The sequence below is a fragment of the Oncorhynchus keta genome, chromosome 7 (assembly GCF_023373465.1).
Source record: "Oncorhynchus keta strain PuntledgeMale-10-30-2019 chromosome 7, Oket_V2, whole genome shotgun sequence".
Lineage (NCBI taxonomy): Eukaryota > Metazoa > Chordata > Actinopteri > Salmoniformes > Salmonidae > Oncorhynchus > Oncorhynchus keta.
Window position 1 is genome coordinate 31,867,508 of NC_068427.1, and position 17,782 is coordinate 31,885,289.

General features: G+C 41.5%; 1 protein-coding gene across 1 annotated transcript in view; it reads right to left on the minus strand.

Moving 5' to 3' along the window:
- Positions 1 to 16,395, minus strand: part of itprid2 (ITPR interacting domain containing 2) — a 56,149-nt gene extending 39,754 nt beyond the window's left edge. The window contains exon 1 of the mRNA XM_052522590.1: positions 16,246 to 16,395. The gene's annotated coding sequence lies outside the window, so the exon portion shown is untranslated. The remainder of the gene's footprint in view (positions 1 to 16,245) is intronic.
- Between the last annotated feature and the right edge of the window lie 1,387 nt (positions 16,396 to 17,782).

Here is a 17,782-nt window from a genome sequence, read left to right on the forward strand (position 1 = left end):
CCTGAGACACAGGAAGTAATCTAGCAGCTTAAATCATCTCTGAGCCCAAATATACACAGATGCAGAGTCTCATATGCAGATAAGATGAGAAGAAGGAAGGAGGCCAACATGGATTCGTGTAGTGAGGGGTCGCTTTATTATAGCAACTGTGTTGATAATCAATCTTTACACTTATAGGCCTATCCACCGGATCAGACACCCAAACTGACTAACAACGCCTTGGATACACCCCAAATGGCACCCTATTCCCTACATTGTGCACTACTTTGGACCAGACCTCTATGGGCCCTGGTCAAAAGTAATGCACTATATAGGGAATAGTGTGCCATTTGGGACACACCCCTTGCCTGGAGCAAAGATACTAGCTATTTCGTATCAGGGTGTGCTCGGCCAGGCCGTTTGAAACTGTCGTCCCCAGTCCTTACCTCCTTATAAGTCGCTCTGGATAAGAGCGTCTGCTAAATGACTTAAATGTAAATGTAAATAAATATTTTTAAAGTGCTGACACTGCAGAACAATAGTGGATTGCTGTACGGAGTAGAGGTCGACCAATTATGATTTTTCAACACCGATACCGATTATTGGAGGACCAAAAACCCGATACCGATTAATCGGCCAACTTTTCTTGTGTGTTTTTTGTAATAATGACAATTACAACAATACTGAATGAATACTTATTTTAACTTAATATAATACATCAATAAAATCAATTTAGCCTCAAGTAAATAATGGAACATGTTCAATTTGGCTTAAATAATGCATAAACAAAGTGTTGGAGAATAATAATAATAATATAATAATATATGCCATTTAGCAGACGCTTTTATCCAAAGCGACTTACAGTCATGTGTGCATACATTCTACGTATGGGTGGTCCCGGGGATCGAACCCACTACCCTGGCGTTACAAGCGCCATGCTCTACCAACTGAGCTACAGAAGGACCACTAGTTCAAGTGAAGGTCAAGCAAATCATAGAGAAAGCAGAATGTATTGCAACAATCCCTGATGGGTGGTCGAATGTTTGTGGGTAAGGAATAATTAACTACATCAATTGCCACCCCTCAACCAGTATTCTACCAGAGCAGACAAGGGACAGACACACCGGTCTCTACATTACAGATGGGCTAAAGGCAGTCAAGAGAAGAAAGTAAAAGTGCAACATGCGCTATGTAAGAAAGCTAACGTTTAAGTTCCTTGCTCAGAATATGAGAACATATGAAAGCTGGTGGTTCCTTTTAACATGAGTCTTCAATATTCCCAGGTAAGAAGTTTAGTTGTAGTTATTATAGGAATTATAGGACTATTTCCCTCTATACCATTTGTATTTCATTAACCTTTGACTATTGGATGTTCTTATAGGCACTTTAGTATTGCCAGTGTAACAGTATAGCTTCCGTCCCTCTCCTCGATCCTCCCTGGGCTCGAACCAGCAACACAACGACAACAGCCACCATCGAAGCGGCGTTACCCATGCAGAGCAAGGGGAACAACTACTAGAAGGCTCAGAGCCAGTGACGTATGAAACGCTATTAGCGCACGCTAACTAGCCAGCCATTTCACTTTGGTTACACCAGCCTCATCTTGGGAGTTGATAGGTTTGAAGTCATAAACAGCGCAATGCTTGACGCACAACAAAGAGATGCTGTCAAAACGCACAAAAGTGCTGTTTGAATGAATGTTTACGAGCCTGCTTCTGCCTACCACCGCTCAGTCAGATACTTAGATACTTGTATGCTCAGTCAGATTATATGCAACGCAGGACAAGCTAGATAATATCTAGTAATATCATCAACCATGTGTAGTTAACTAGTGATTATGTTTTTTATAAAATAAGTTCAATGCTAGCTAGAAACTTACCTTGGCTTACTGCATTCATATAACAGGCAGTCTCCTTGCGGAGTGCAACGAGAGAGAGGCAGGTCGTTATTGCTTTGGACAGTTAACTGTAGGTTTGCAAGATTGGATACCCTGAGCTGACACGGTGAAAATCTGTCGTTCTGCCCCTGAACAAGGCAGTTAACCCACCGTTCCTAGGCCGTCATTGAAAATAAGAATGTGTTCTTAACTGACTTGCCTAGTTAAATAAAAAGGTACAAAAAAAAAATTCAGACAAAATGAAAATCAGAAATCGTCCCTAATTAATCGGCCATTCCAATTAAATCGGTCAACCTCTAGTACGGAGTACAGACTTTCCCTGTCTGAAAGGCAGACAAACCAAGCACAGCACAGAGAGACTAGAGGGAAAACGTGAGCTTAGCAACAATGACCATGGCAAACACCTGGGCTGGAAGTCAAGGACATAGAGAACAGAACAGCTGGAGTTCAGTGGGAGCGTGCTACAAAACTGTGTGTATGTATGTATCCTACAGCACGTCTCTGCTGGCCCAGCTTTGTCAGAATAAACACTACTCTGCTGCTGGCTGAGCTTGGTCAGGATAAACACTACTCTGCCGCTATCCCACCTATTAACATTAAACCCCCTCAAGACCAAACATGTTGTAAAAAGGATATCTATATTTAGGTCCCAGTTTGCACCCCCTCTACACACATCAGCCCCTCTTCCCCCTGACCCCTTTCAACAGAACTAAGGATGTCTCAGTTCCCACATCATGGGCCAAATGTGACCCATCATCCATCCACTCATCGTGATGTGACAGCCCCCACGTCCCAAACACCCAAGCTGCTGAACAGCAACAAAGATAGACAAAGACACCGCACTGTTGGATACCGACACACACACACACACACACAAGGGTTGTGTCCAGTAGGCACAAAAGGAAATGCGCCGAAACTGAGTGAAGCAGCGAGGTCCTAACTGAATATAGGCAGCAGGTAGCCAGGTGGTTAGAGCATTGGACAAGTAACTGAAAGGTTGTTTGTTCGAATACCCAAGCTGACAATGTGAAAAATCTGTATTGTGTCCTTGAGCAAGGCAATCAACCCTAATATGCTCCATGAGCGCTGTACGGCTGACCAACAACACATTTCACTGCATCTATCCAATGTATTAGAATAAAAACATTTATGAACTTGTCCATTAAGAAACATTTGTTTAAGTGTTCCATTGCGAAATGTTTTGCTACGGTGAACCATAATGAACACGATCCAAGCATCAACTCCCAAGTCCCGACACAAAACAAAGCACTTGTTAGTAAGAACTCCACTTAGTCAACAAGTAGGTTAACGTGTAAACAGTTAAGTCCTCATAGGAGCAAACATCCTGAACTTAACAGACAACTCAGGAGTGTAGGCCTACATAAGTTATTTAATCATGCTTCCAACCCCCCGGGTTGTGTGTGTGTATGTCTCTGGGGTGGGGTGGGGGGTTAACTTTAAAGCAAGAAGACAAGTTTTGTTTTATCGGCAAATAAAAATTCTCTGTCTAGTTTCTCAAGGATCTTGCCTCTAGGGACAAACTACTATGCTGTTTTTCTTCTTTCCCATCTATCGGTTATGTGTGACCTTTTAAAACAAACATCATTGCACAGCAGCACTACTGTGATGTTTTCTTAAGCAGTGTTCAAATGGCTGGTCAAAATGAGTCAACCGCAGTATCGACTCTTACTACAGCTCTATCTTACGAAATAAATTGATCTAAAATGAGAATGACCTACAAATAAAGGTTACATGATAAAGAACATACGCTACTTCTTCTGGAAAAATAGGCGTGCTATATCCGTGCCAACAATGGCATTTCGTTATGCCAAACTTCTTTCATCAAGTTCAGATCAAAGTTCAACAAATCCAAACATTCTATGGTCAATTATGACGCAGTCTGCATCCCAAATGACACCTTATTCCCTACACAGTGAACTACTTTTGACCAGAGCCCTATGGACCCAGAGCCCTATGGTCAAAAGTAGTGTACTATATAGAGAGCATCAGTTCTGAGCCGCACCTGCTTTGTCTAGAACGTTAACAGAATACCTGGGCCTCCAGCCACCTTACTGCTTCGTCACACACATACACCCTCCTGACCTTTTCTTCTGACAAAAGCATCTAGCTAGCTACCAACTTGGGCAGTTGGCTACCACTGCAGCACACTGACTGCCACAAATACCCTCCATTCTCTATTGTGATATTGTTTCGGAGAGCAGGGTAGCGCAGGGCGTCGACCTGCATCAGTGGAGTGCTGAGGTGGGTCACCTTCCTGTGGCCTTTCTCTTTGTTCTCCAGGGAGTTTAGGGAACCAGGCCCAAGACTATTTGAAAGCAACAAGCAATAAGGACTGGCGATATATAGAGCTAAACTACCAACTCAATAACATGACAGGGATGGGGTGTGTCTTTGGGTAGCCTGTAACGTAGGCCAAATAACGAAAAATTACCCAACGCTCAAAGATGACCAGCTGTTGCTGTCATGTTTCCTTGTTTGGAAATCACACAGACACTGGAATCAGAGACAAATGAAGAGGGAAATTGAATTTGTATACCCTTATTCAGTTCATTTGAAGTTATGGAGGATTATATTTACAGTGCAATCAACAGCACCATCATTGGAACTTGTGTAAAATGCACATTAAATCCTAATAAACATGGATGCAAGTCCTGAAGAATCCAATACTTACATGCCCTTTGAGGTCATAAAAAGTCTAATGAATAAAGTAGGGATTGGCAATATAGGCCAAATATCATATATCAGTATTTCAAATAATAATAGGATGGTATGACAGTATTTAGTTTTTTAATAATAAAATATGTAAAATTTGCTGAGTAGTGCGTGACCCAAGGGTGGCAACAAATACATTCTTAGTGATTTCAATAGGCCTTTCTCCATTCGGATTGTTTTATACTCTTCAATTAAAAACTTACACCCCCCCAAAAAAACAATCTGCGTTTTCAGCTACTTCCTGCACTCATTTGAGATCATTTCCACACTGCTGCGTAGGGTTGCGCCTTAAGGCCAAGCAACCTAGGCCTTATTTTTAACTAAATGTTGCAATTGTGATTTGACTTGTGATATAGCGCCAAAACACTTGGGTGAACTGTTGAAATCATGGAAATATAATAATTATTCCAATACTATAGCTAGAATATAATAGTGGGCACTTTGAATAGAGTTTTGTTTGACATGACAACGAATGAAAACGCTATAATCTTTGGCTACATTTAATGTTCTCTCTTAGCTACTTCATGTAGCTAACATATTCATGCTTAACGTATTCCTCTTTGATTTAAACGACACTGTTGCACAAACAATATGCTGAATGCTGATTTAGGTCTACACCATCACTGGTATTAGCAGGCTGTATAGCTAATTACATTTGCTCTGACTGAGTGCATTTATTAGATAACAAGCCAGCTAACTAGCAATTAGCATTAGCAGCTAATGCTAACTAGCAATTAGCATTAGCAGCTAACACGCTTTAGGCCCAACTTGCTATGAAAAGACAAACTAGGTGATTGCAGATGTAAGAAACACAAATGAAGTGTAATTATAGAACGCTAGTGGATTTATATTAAGAAGCAAAGTGAAAAAATGCATCGCTGTCGTCAACATTGCATGTGCTCTGTTGACCATGAAGTGTCTTGTGGTGGAGGAACAACAAAAGTGCTCCTTGACAGGGGGCGGGGCTAGGTATGTGTGGAAAGCGGCATTGTATATACACTGTCTGTATATATATATACACACATATATATATATATATATATATATATATATATATATATATATATATATATATATATACACATATATATATATATATATAATATATATCTTTCTAACATGTGACATTTGTAATGTCTTTATTCTTTAGGAACTTCTGTGGGTGTAATGTTTAACCAACTGTTCATTTTTATTGTTTATTTCAATTTTGTATATTATCTACTTCACTTGCTTTGGCAATGTTAAAGTATGTTTCCCATGCCAATAAAGCCCCTTGAATTGAATTGAAAGAGAGGACTCAAGTAGCCTAAATCCCGAACAAACCTGAATGATCCACCTTCTATGTCAAGAAGTCTCAAAGGCTCACTAAATAATTTAACTTTGACATTTCCATCTAAATAACTCAAATATGTAAAAGACTGCACTTTATTTAGGAACATTTTTACCCATTGCTTATGGGTTCCGCATTTTGGTATTTTAGTGAAGCACACATTCCAACAGGGTAGAGCTTAGGCCTATGTTTCCGCATCAATTTAAACAAAGCGTTGTCATGGCAATGTGAAGGTAAGATTAATCTTGGATAAATCTTGAGGAAGGTCAAACTGTGCTTGACCTCAAGAGGCTCCAGAACTGAGTGAGAGTGAGCTTGAGAGTGGTTGTGAGTGTTTCTGTCACTTTAACCCTCGATCCCTTTGTAGAGTCGAGCAGACCAGAGGTAACCACTAAGGTTGCATCCCAAATGGCACCCATAATCCCTATATAGCACACACATTTGGGGCCCTGCTCAAAAGTAGTGCACTATTAAAAGGAATAGGGTGGCATTTGGGATGCAACCCTAAGTCTAGGCCTAAATCACAATGCCCTAATTTAGAGAGCGACAGTGGGGAAATGATTGCTGTTGGCAAACCATGCCCTGGTTTACAGCAGGTTATTTAAACGTAAAATGGCAGGGGAAGTTTAGTTTACCCCAATATTACCCCAATTTAATTCAAAAATCACTCTCACAGCTGGTGCAGGTGAAGCATGAGACCAACAGGGTAACACTTTACATTAAAAGTGCTTTTATACCTGCGGATGTAATAATGCTGTAATTACACTAGTGAAAACATTGTTTTAACATGTGGTTATATAGTACCCATGAGGATCATTTAACATCGTTTCGCATGAGTTTCAGTCATATGATTGTCAATGAGCTGCAGGCTAGAAGTTAGGCCCTCGGCCTTAATGACCAGGACTGTAATAAACTGTTCAGTTCCTCTCTGGCTGTTCACTTTCCTCATTGGTCCTGCTCACTGGTACACTTTGTATGCTGAACATGCTGTTATAGGGACAAGAACAGGAGAACAGGGATAGGGGGAGCTCTGCTATGCACCCGCCAGCAACACACAAGGACACACAAACCATTAGAGCTATCCTACTGCATCTTCAGGCTTTATAACATGTTTTATAAGCAAAGTCAACTCACCATTTGCAAGACAGAGTTCAGGGGTTAGGCTAGTTAAGAGTTTATGGGCCTAATCTACAGATCACATGCTTCATATAAGACCCATTAATAACCATAAAACTACAAAGGCCATCTATGAGACGGTAACATATCACTCACTGTCTGGCAAAACAGCATTATGACTTCGGCCTAATTAGAATTCAGTGATTTTGTCATTTATCTAACACTTTAATTACTTGATCTTAGCATTAATTAGATCTACATGCAACTCTCTGGAGCTTTGCCTAATGCTCACAAATTAACTGTAAAGCTTGGACCAGTCCTGCAGACAGGCATGAGAGTCAATTGAGGAGAGGGAGTCTGGAGTCACATGAGACTAACAGTGCTTCTCGGAAAAACATATTGGAATTCAAAGCGACCAGCTCCACAATCTGCAGCACATTCATTTTTCAGCGCCTCCTTTATCCAAGCCCCCTGCAGGGCACTTCCACAATAAGAGGACTGGATAGACTGACTGCCTCTTTGCCAGAAACAGTCCGGGAACATTGTCCTGTGCTGTGTTCACCTACTGAGGCCGCCTGCATGTCCGTCCCCATGTCCGCCCCCATGTCCGCCTGCCAGCCTCTACTATTGTCCGCCTGTCCGTCCCCATGTCCGCCCGCATGTCCGCCTGCCCGTCCCCATGTCCGCCTGCCCGTCCCCATGTCCGCCTGCCCGTCCCCATGTCCGCCTGCCCGTCCCCATGTCCGCCTGCCCGTCCCCATGTCCGCCTGCCCGTCCCCATGTCCGCCTGCCCGTCCCCATGTCCGCCAGTACGCCCCCATGTCCGCCAGTACGCCCCCATGTCCGCCTGTCATCATGCCCGCCTGTTTGCCTGTCCGCCCACACGTCTGCATGTCCGCCTATCCGTCCACATGTCTGCCTGTTAGCCTGCCCGTCCACATGTCCGCCTATCCGTCCACATGTCTGCCTGTTAGCCTGCCCGTCCACATGTCCGCCTGTCCGTCCACATGTCTGCCTGTTAGCCTGCCCGTCCACATGTCCGCCTGTCCGTCCACATGTCTGCCTGTTAGCCTGCCCGTCCACATGTCCGCCTGTCCGTCCACATGTCCGCCTGTTAGCCTGCCCGTCCACATGTCCGCCTGTCCGTCCACATGTCCGCCTGTCCGTCCACATGTCTGCCTGTTAGCCTGTCCGTCCACATGTCTGCCTGTTAGCCTGCCCGTCCACATGTCCGTCCACATGTCCGCCAGTCCGTCCACATGTCCGCCAGTCCGTCCACATGTCCGCCAGTCCGTCCACATGTCTGCCTGTTAGCCTGCCCGTCAGCATGTCCGCCAGTCCGTCCCCATGTCCGCCAGTCCGTCCCCATGTCCGCCAGTCCGTCCCCATGTCCGCCAGTCCGTCCCCATGTCCGCCAGTCCGTCCCCATGTCTGCCTGTTAGCCTGCCCGTCCGCATGTCCTCATGCCCGCCTGTTTGCCTGTCCGCCCACACGTCTGCATGCCCGCCTGTCCACTCACATGTCCGCCTGTTTGTCTGTCTGGCCAGCAAAGCTACACCACCAGCCAAGAACACAGCAACACACCATGTACCATCCAGCAGCATTATCATATTGCAAATCATTAACACCCAACAAGGTCAGCATTGCCCTGGGCTTCCGTTTGACTAGTGTGAAACAAACATATGGAGCGAGAAAGAGGCTAGGAGAGATAGATGGGCAAAGAGGTATTAGAGGTAGCGAGAACAAGAGAGCTGTAGCAATGCAATAAACCTGGCAGAGCTTTGTTACATTAGTGGCTTAATTTTCATATTACAGCTGAGAAAGAACAGTTACAGTTGTTATTGACAAATGAAAACATGTCAGTTTGTCACTTTCACGAGGTTAGAGTAATAACATGAGCTACTTAATTAAGACATTGGCTCGAATCAAGGTTACACCTTTAGATTGAGAAAATGAACAACTATGGAAGATTTAGAACTTTAATTTTCAATCCTAAACCCCAGCCTGGTCTGCTTGGTCTATTTCGCAATCATTCCCGGAAGTCTTAAGATGTTGCGCCTCTGGGTTTAGAAACTCTGTGGTAGTACTGTAAGAGATGTACAGGCTACATTTTTACAGTGATTGCATGAATTATTTTCATAAGATAAACATGGCTCTGAATAATATGGCGTTAGGTTTCTCCTTGGCTGTTCGACATCTTGCTGATACTGGCTGAAATAAATCCTGGTTATGAAATAGGAATGAGAAGGCAAAACCACAATTCTTAGGACTTTAGTCTGCTACAGTACACCTGCAAATACTTAGCTAGATGAATCAAAATAGAGGCTTACTGGCAATGGCAATTATGATGTTCTTTCACAAAAACATGATTGCAAGATTCCGGATTATCCCTCAAAGTCCTTCATAAAGGACAGCGTGACAGGAAGAAATCAACAGCATGGAGAGGTTGAAGATTTGTACATCTGGAAATCACAAACAAAGCTCCCCAGCAACCCACACTACTCCCCAGATGTCACGTTGGTATTGACCCCGTCTCTCTCCCCCCCTATCATGGTTACAGTAAATGGGAGCTATTCTGTTTGTGGGACTCAGGCCAACTTCATTTCCTGTGTCCAGGCATAGCAGAGCCCCAAGACCTTCAGATTGCACTGAGAAAACACACGAACAAGCGCACACACACAACACCCCCCTTCAGCAGTGTTGTTTCTGTGCTACGTGACTACAAGGACCTGAAGCAGGCCAGACAAACAAACCATGGAGAACAAAATTATGTTGATAACAACGTCTTGTACATTGGTTCATATGCTGACTGACCTGAAACATTGGTTTACAGATTGGTCATTTCACACGGTCTGAGATCATTCTCTCACAGCAGTGTGCGTGAAAGGACAGGATCAGATTCAGAACCAGCAGTCAACGTAACATCACAACCCCATAGCCCATTCATAAATACTTCATAGGTTATTAGTGTGTACCAAATAAGTTCTAAATACCTGGGCCCGGTCTCCCGATAGTGATGGAATTTAGGCTTAGGTTTTAACATGCATCTTTCCTACAACGGCCGAAGACGTAACATGCGTTTCCCAAAACACCATGCAGAGAGCGAATGGTCGCTAAGTGCATCATTGGAGCATGGGTGAACACTGATAGGATCAAAAGACAGAGCGCACTGCTCTCGGATCAGCTTTCTACTTTCAACTCTTTCCTTAATAACATAATTATTTCACAATACTGACGACGGATCAGCTCCTAGAGAGATATTATAGCATATGGCTGCAAATATTCTGCCGGCTTATTCTAATGCTTACCCAATAAAAATGCGTACATTAGGCTACACATCATTAAATATTTTGAGACAAATTACAGCCAGTAGCCTACAAGTTGCAAAATAGAACTCAAATGACTGAACATGAAACGTATTTCTATATGATTGAAAGAGCCCTATAGAGCCCACTGTTTAGATTTTAATGCAGTCATCTCAGTTTCATTTGAAGAATATTTTTATGTCGCTTGTTTGTATCAATTGCAAAGACATTGGAAAGTTTGTATTTGCAGACCACTTTGTTCTGAAGTTATCGGCGGTCACAGAGAGGCGGATAAACCATGTGATTCTGTTTAGCTGAGATTTCTGTGCATAAAGTGACACGGCAGGGCAAAAAAGGCATCCAAAGACACACTTACAGGCTGACTATACTCGTGTTGCGAGCGCTGCAAAATACATTTAGAAATCTATATTTTTCAATTATTGCACACGCCAACGAGCGTCTGCGTTGCCAAGGGCTAAAATAATAGGCAGTTCTGTTTCTGACGCAGATCGCGCTGCAGGTCCTGCCTCTCCCATCTCCTCATTGGTTTATAGAAGCAGGTACCCACGTGACAACTCCTCATTGCTAATACCCACGTGGGTGACTGAAAGACAAACGAGGCCAGTGGCGGTAATGCACCTAATTTATGAAAGTTGCCAATCGCAATATAAAGTCAAGAGAAGAAAAGGCCTGGAAGGAGGAGAAATGAATAGAAACGATTTGGTTGACCGTTTTATGTGTGGATTAATTGTTGGAGTAGAGGACCTTGTGCATTTCAGGTAAAATAACTCAATGTTTATATCCCAGGACAAATTAGCTAGCTAAATAGGACAAATTAGCTAGCAAGTGCAAGCTAGCTAGCTAAATTGCCATAAATGTTTAATGCTTTTTGACCTGTTCCCAAATTAAAATAATTGGTTCAGAGTTTGTTTTGACATTTTAACCTGCGTGTCATGATCGCATTTGGTGTGGGGGGACAAAATACATTTATGCATGATGGAGCACACGCGCAGCCGGTTTGGGTTCTGTGTGTTGGAATCGGCTAAACTTAGATCATTGAGGTAGTAAATTAATTTTAGGAAATTAAATAGACTGGGTGTTGTGTTAGAAGTTATGGTTCTCTGAAGAAAGACATAAGGCTTTGGAATGTGTTTGATGGAGGAGAGCGATGTATTGATATAGGGAAGACAGATGGATATCTGTGGATTAGGTGAAGAAGGGGTTGAGGTCAGGAGGTGAGGGGTGAGGTCAGTTCCCCTTAAGGGAGTAATCAGGGTTGGTATCTGGTTACCTTCTTTCCTGTGGAGCCATGAACTGTAAGGAGGAGTGTCTTAAGTAGGATGCATATAAACTGTGATGTCTGAAATGTTTTACGGTCTGATTTCAGCTGTACAGAACGTTTGGGAAAGATTAAACTTGGTTAAAGCTTCTCTAGTGTTCGTGAGTTATTTACTCTGAAAAATAAGAACCTAACATGTGTTAGCTGTTCTACGAGTGGTTTAAGGTAGGCTGTAGATTGAGCGTTTTCAAGTGAAACGTTAATAACAATGGTTTTGGGAAACAGCTCAGAGATTTAACGATGTTCCTACGAAGGTTCTAACAATGAACTTAGCCTTAACTTCTTGAGGGCCGGGTGGCAGTATTCGGTATTTCAGATGAAGCTAGGATATGGATATAATTGGTAGTATTGGATAGAAAAAACACTGAAGTTTCTAAACCTGTTAAAATAATGTCTGTGAGTATAACAAAACTGATACGGCATGCGAAAACCAGAGGAGAATCCATCCGGATTTAGATTTTCTTTCTTTTTGGGGTGTCTGCCCATCCAAATCCTTGTTTATGAGAAAATCAAAGGAATACCTCCCAGATTGCAGTTCCTAGGGCTTCCACTAGATGTCAACAGTCTTTATAAGGAGTTTCAGGCTTGTTTTTGTTTTTAAATTAGCTAGAATTTGTAGTTTTTCTAGGTGGCTCCAATTTTCAATGTAGTATTGTGGCGTGCATGGATGAGGGCGCGCACTTCGTTATTTATCTCCGGTAAAGAACATACTATTCGCTGTCTTAAATTGAATCGTTTATTTACATATTAGGGTACCTGAGGATTGATTAGAAACATTGTTTGACTTGTTTGGACAAAGTTTATTGGTAACTTTTGGGATTCATTTGTATGCATTTTGATTGAGGGAAACGGGTGGATTACTGAATCAATCGCGACAACTAAACTGACTTTTTTGGGGATATAAATAAGGACTTATCGAACAGAACAACCATTTGATGTGTAGCTGGGACCCTTGGGATTGCAAATTTCAAAGGTAAGTGATTATTTTATCGCTATATCTGACTTTCGTGACGCCTCTGCTTGTTTGGAAAATATTTGTAATGCTTTTGTACGCGGGGCGCTGTCCTCAGATAATCGAAGTTACGCTTTTAAACTATGTAAGACACTTGTATTTTCCTGAATGTTTAATATTCAGATTTTGTATTTTGAATTTGGCGCACTCCGATTTCACCGGATGTTGTCGAATTTGATGCCGGTAATGGGATTTCCGCGCTATTAAGATGCTTTTAGGAAGCCGGGCCCTGGTCATTTCTTTAATGAAGTGCTAATGAACCCCCTTGTCCTGCTCTACAAGGTTAACACGAGTCTCAATCACTCAGTCAGATTGTGTAAAGAAATCCAGGCTACGCGATATGGTTTGTACTGTACCACTCTGAACATCAGGAACGCTTACAGGCTGAAAGCTTATGTAATTCTACATCATGGCTCTGGTTCGGTACCAGCTGTGCTTTGTGACAAAAAAAAATATTAAAGTACAAAAGGGCAATTCCACAGTAACAATGTTTGGCATTTCTATGCCAAACAAAAAAACATTGATTTCAAAGTTTAACAAACCATACAACTCTATGAACAAGAATTAGCCTACTCTTAACAATTTACACTGAACATTTTACAAAAACACATTTCCTGGAAAAACTGTGCAGATGTAGAAGTTTGGTAACAGAATTGCCGTAGAATCTCCATCCGTTTTTGTATGTGACCACGTTTTCAAACACTCTTAAAGGAAAATCCACTCACAAGATCTTTTTTTTTTCATTAGTCCACTGTTGACAGAAGCCCAAATTGTTTTACATGTCAGTATTCATGTTTCAAGACGCAAACTGTCACCGACCACATCATCATGATGCTATCCAAAGTGAAACCACCTTCACCACAGTTGCACACCACGGCTGAAGCTAATTGGCAAAATCATTTGGCTAACTCTTCAAAACTGCGAACACACATCAAACCACACCCGAAACCAACTCACGTTTGAATTCATTGCATGTCCATTTCAGGACAATACTTTTTCTGGTAAACCCCTTTACCATTTGTTTGACAAGAAATCAAAGTGTTTGCTTATTCTTCATTTCTTTTTCTCCTAATCTTATTCCTAAATTTAATGGAGAATGCATATATGCTTCATTTCTCAAAAATATAGACTTGACACCTAATTTTAAATGCTCCTATGAACTTCACTTGTTGATTCTAACAGATCTTTTTACATGGAAATTACAAAAAAATAGATAGAAAGCACATGAATAATTCAATCAAAATATGGCATGCCTTTGAAATCAAAGTCATGAAATGTCTTTAAAAGGCTTGCGAGTTGTTTTATTTTACATGTTCCTAATTCTTCAAGCATGAGTCATTCAGTCAGGGGCCTTCTCCTAGAATAATAACAGAGCATTTCTGACATGCAGGCCGGTCTGTTCTTTTTCCTTAACTCTCTCCTGTAGTTAGAAATATAAGCTACTGGCAACACTTTCACAAGTCTGGTAGAAATGTAGTCAATGGTCTCAATGCAGACACGTATCCTCTGATAGTCTACTTGGTGGATCCACCTGTGTTACTTCTGCAAACACTCACTTATCAGCACAGGTGTGGCACACCCACCTGGATGACGTCATCAAGAAAAACACAGGCCAAGTCCCAAAGGCCACCCTATTCCCTATATAGTGCACTACTTTTGACCAGGGCCCATATGTCTCTGGTCAGAAGTATTGCACTATGTAGGGAATCGGGTGGCATTTGGGACACACACACACGAAGCATGTGACCCCAAGTCAGATAGGCAGCTAGTTTGCTCAAGGAGGAACGTCTGTGCCCTACTGTTTAATATGTAAGATAAAAACCAACACAGCAAGATAAACTAAAGGGCCCCTAGCAACTGTATAGCTAGCATATACCTCTACCAACTGATGTACATTACTGGTCCTATAACTTAGTTTCAAGTTCTATTGTTTTAGTCCTTGTTGCCACCTTTATTATTCTGTGCATCTTGTAAAGTACTAGACCACTAGCTACCTTTTAATTATTGGTTAATGTTCTTTGCCCTTATTCATTAAAGCCTTTTTTAATGGTTGCTCACAATGTGGAGATGTGATGTAAGTAAATTAGAATGCCACTAGAATTTAAATGTATTATTATTTATATGTATAGGCTGGCCTCTGAAGAGATGACAGACCTCCCATGTGCAATACCTGGATTCAGAGAAGCACGTTGGCGCCGGAGAAACTGCCAGACACTAGTTCTGTCTATAGCCCCAAATACTGTCTGTGTTCGGCTGGCCTCTCAGGAGACTACAGACCTCCTTAGCCCCATTCCTGGTTTTCGAGGAAGCGCGTAACCACACACAGCAAAACGTTTATCTTGAACATGTAAAAAGATTGTTGTGAACATTTCCTCATACAGGCATCAACCATTAACATAAATGTCATCTACGTTACTTCAAGGATGGGACACTCAGATATACAGTAACCTGTAAAACACTGAATACCAGACATGAGTTCTATGTCCTGTTTCTCCTGTATGAATAGAATATGTATAAAGTGCTTTACCTACTGTACCTGGAAGTGCTGAATCTCTAAGGCTCTCTCTTTGGTCAATATTATGCAAATGCATTGGCTATTTATACACACAGTTTTTTCTCTCCCACATCTATTCATGAACAGAACATGTAGTAAATAAAGTTATTGAAAAGCAGGCGAAGAGTAGAGGGATTATTACTGCAACTTCTACCCTGTTTAAAGGCGATGTGGACAGTATTTAAAGACAACCAAAATACACAGCGAAATTAAAGCATGATATATATGAGTTATGTTTACTCATTGCCTGGGAAGCACACAATGAATAGCATATAATGCTATATTCTGTCAAGGCAGAAATGAGCTTTTGAATGAGGAAAGTTCCCTCTCACGACCTCTACAAGTCAGAATGTTAAATAAAATGATATATTATGTTAAAATATAATTGTATTCAACATTCTAGCTTGTAGAGGTCGTGAGAGGAAACGTTCCTGATTCAAACGCTCATTTCTGCTCGACGTTGGAGTCCAGGCAAGTTTACTCATTGCATGTTTATAATGTGTCCCATGAGGGGGCGTATGGGACGAGGAACATTGGAAAGGAGATAGGCCTATTGACTTAAACAATTGTAAAACAGTAGGCTACTTCGCTGATGTCTCAGCCTCCAATGTCTGAAAAATAAAGCCTATATTGGTTACACGTCGGGTCTCACATGTCTTGCACAAAAAAAAATTGTAGTCTCCCACCTGAAGTGTTTTTGCCTTTTATCCTAAACTACCTTTCTAAAGGCTATTCGTGACATAACATATCGGGCAGTGTAGGCTATGTAATTACATTGTTTTGTGACTTCCATTTGCCATGTACATTTCCAGTTGATATAAAAGTCATCCATTTGTTTCCCAAAAATTACTTGGGGATTGAAATCAGTGACAAGTGAGGTCCATGTGAATTGCATCAGGCAAAGTGCGCCACGGTAAAAGTTTGGCATCAGATTTCGAGTTATCCTCGTATGTTGTTTCCATAAAAACATAAACACTTACCATTGTGATGCGGGTTGAAAAGGAGTTTGAAGCGTTGAAAAGTAACTCCGTTGAACTGGAATTTGACAAACTTTGCCGAAACTTCATTTACGAAGAAAACTAGTCTTCCGCTTCCGGAGGGAGTAAAGTAACATAACAAGGGGCGGGCGGCCAGCGAGTCTGTATTCATATCTAGGATGAGATGACGTCTTCCACTAGGATATTCTGTAACCTGCTGGTGGTATACGCGTAGTGCAAACAGTGAAATACAGTAGGCGCCTAGTAATAGTAAATTACAATATGTGAATGTATTTGAACTTCATCGGAGCAGGTCCTGACAATACAACAAAATGTAATAACTTTATTTTTCCCAGAGTGTAGGAGCCACTTTGGCCTCGCCTGCATTTGATATTGTTTTGTTTTGTAGACTATAGTTAGTCTGTCTTTGTATATTCTACTTAATTTGTACACTAGAGCAGGGGTTTTCAAACCTATCCCCGGGACCCCCGGCCAATCCATGTATTTGAACTATTTCTGAGTCAATTAGTCTGGGGGTCTCTGAGGAGAGGTTTAAAAACTGCATTAACACTATATGTTGAGTCATGGGTCACTGATCATGTGAATTTAGGCCTTTGGCACACAGGTGACCTGGAAGTAGGGAAGCACTTTTTTGTTTGTTCAGAAATTCAAAATCTAAATGTAATTTGTTACCATCCATTAAGTGACACAACCACCTTACTCATTTACACATTGTAACTATGTGTGTTTTCATCTTTGCTGCTAATAAATTGGCAAACTACCCATCCAGATCCACCTCTGGAAAGCGTTTGTATTGCACACATTTATGGACATTTGAAATCACACCTGACCTAATGGCTATGTCAAGAACTTTTGACTAGGTAAGCCATTTTTGACTAGGTTAGGCCTACACTATTGCAGAAGCTTGTAAAATGTTTTAGGGTTTTATAATTTTAACAACTGTGAAAGTAAGAGAGAGCGATGTTGTCACACTTTTCACGCTGTCGAACATTTACTGGGCACATTACATCACAATGGTATAAATGTCATACCAAATGAAAGAAGGAAGTCTTGGGAACATATTTTGTATTCATTACATCTTCATATATTATTTCAGTACAGAGTTGTAGACTGTTAAATAGAGAGTGTGCACTTGTGACAATTTGCCCCATCAGCGGGTAAATTGTCACATTGGATTATCAACAAATAAGATCACAACTAATTAATTGTGAATATTGATTTTAATTTCAAATTCAAAACCAAATTCAACTTCATTAAAGAACTCAAAATAAAAACAATCATGCCTAGAGAATCTGGCAAATCATGCCTTTCAATCAAAACAATAATGCTGGAAGAACACACATGCATTAAGTGGCAAGACCACCTTACTCTGAACTTTGAAATCAAACGTTCTCTGGCGTGCACATAGATCCACTGTAATTGTTGTAATCGGAATGGAATGGAATGCTGCAGATAACTTGCTTAAATGTTTCAAGTCTTAACAGAACAGACATGGTGTTTAAACACACTTGATGCACTA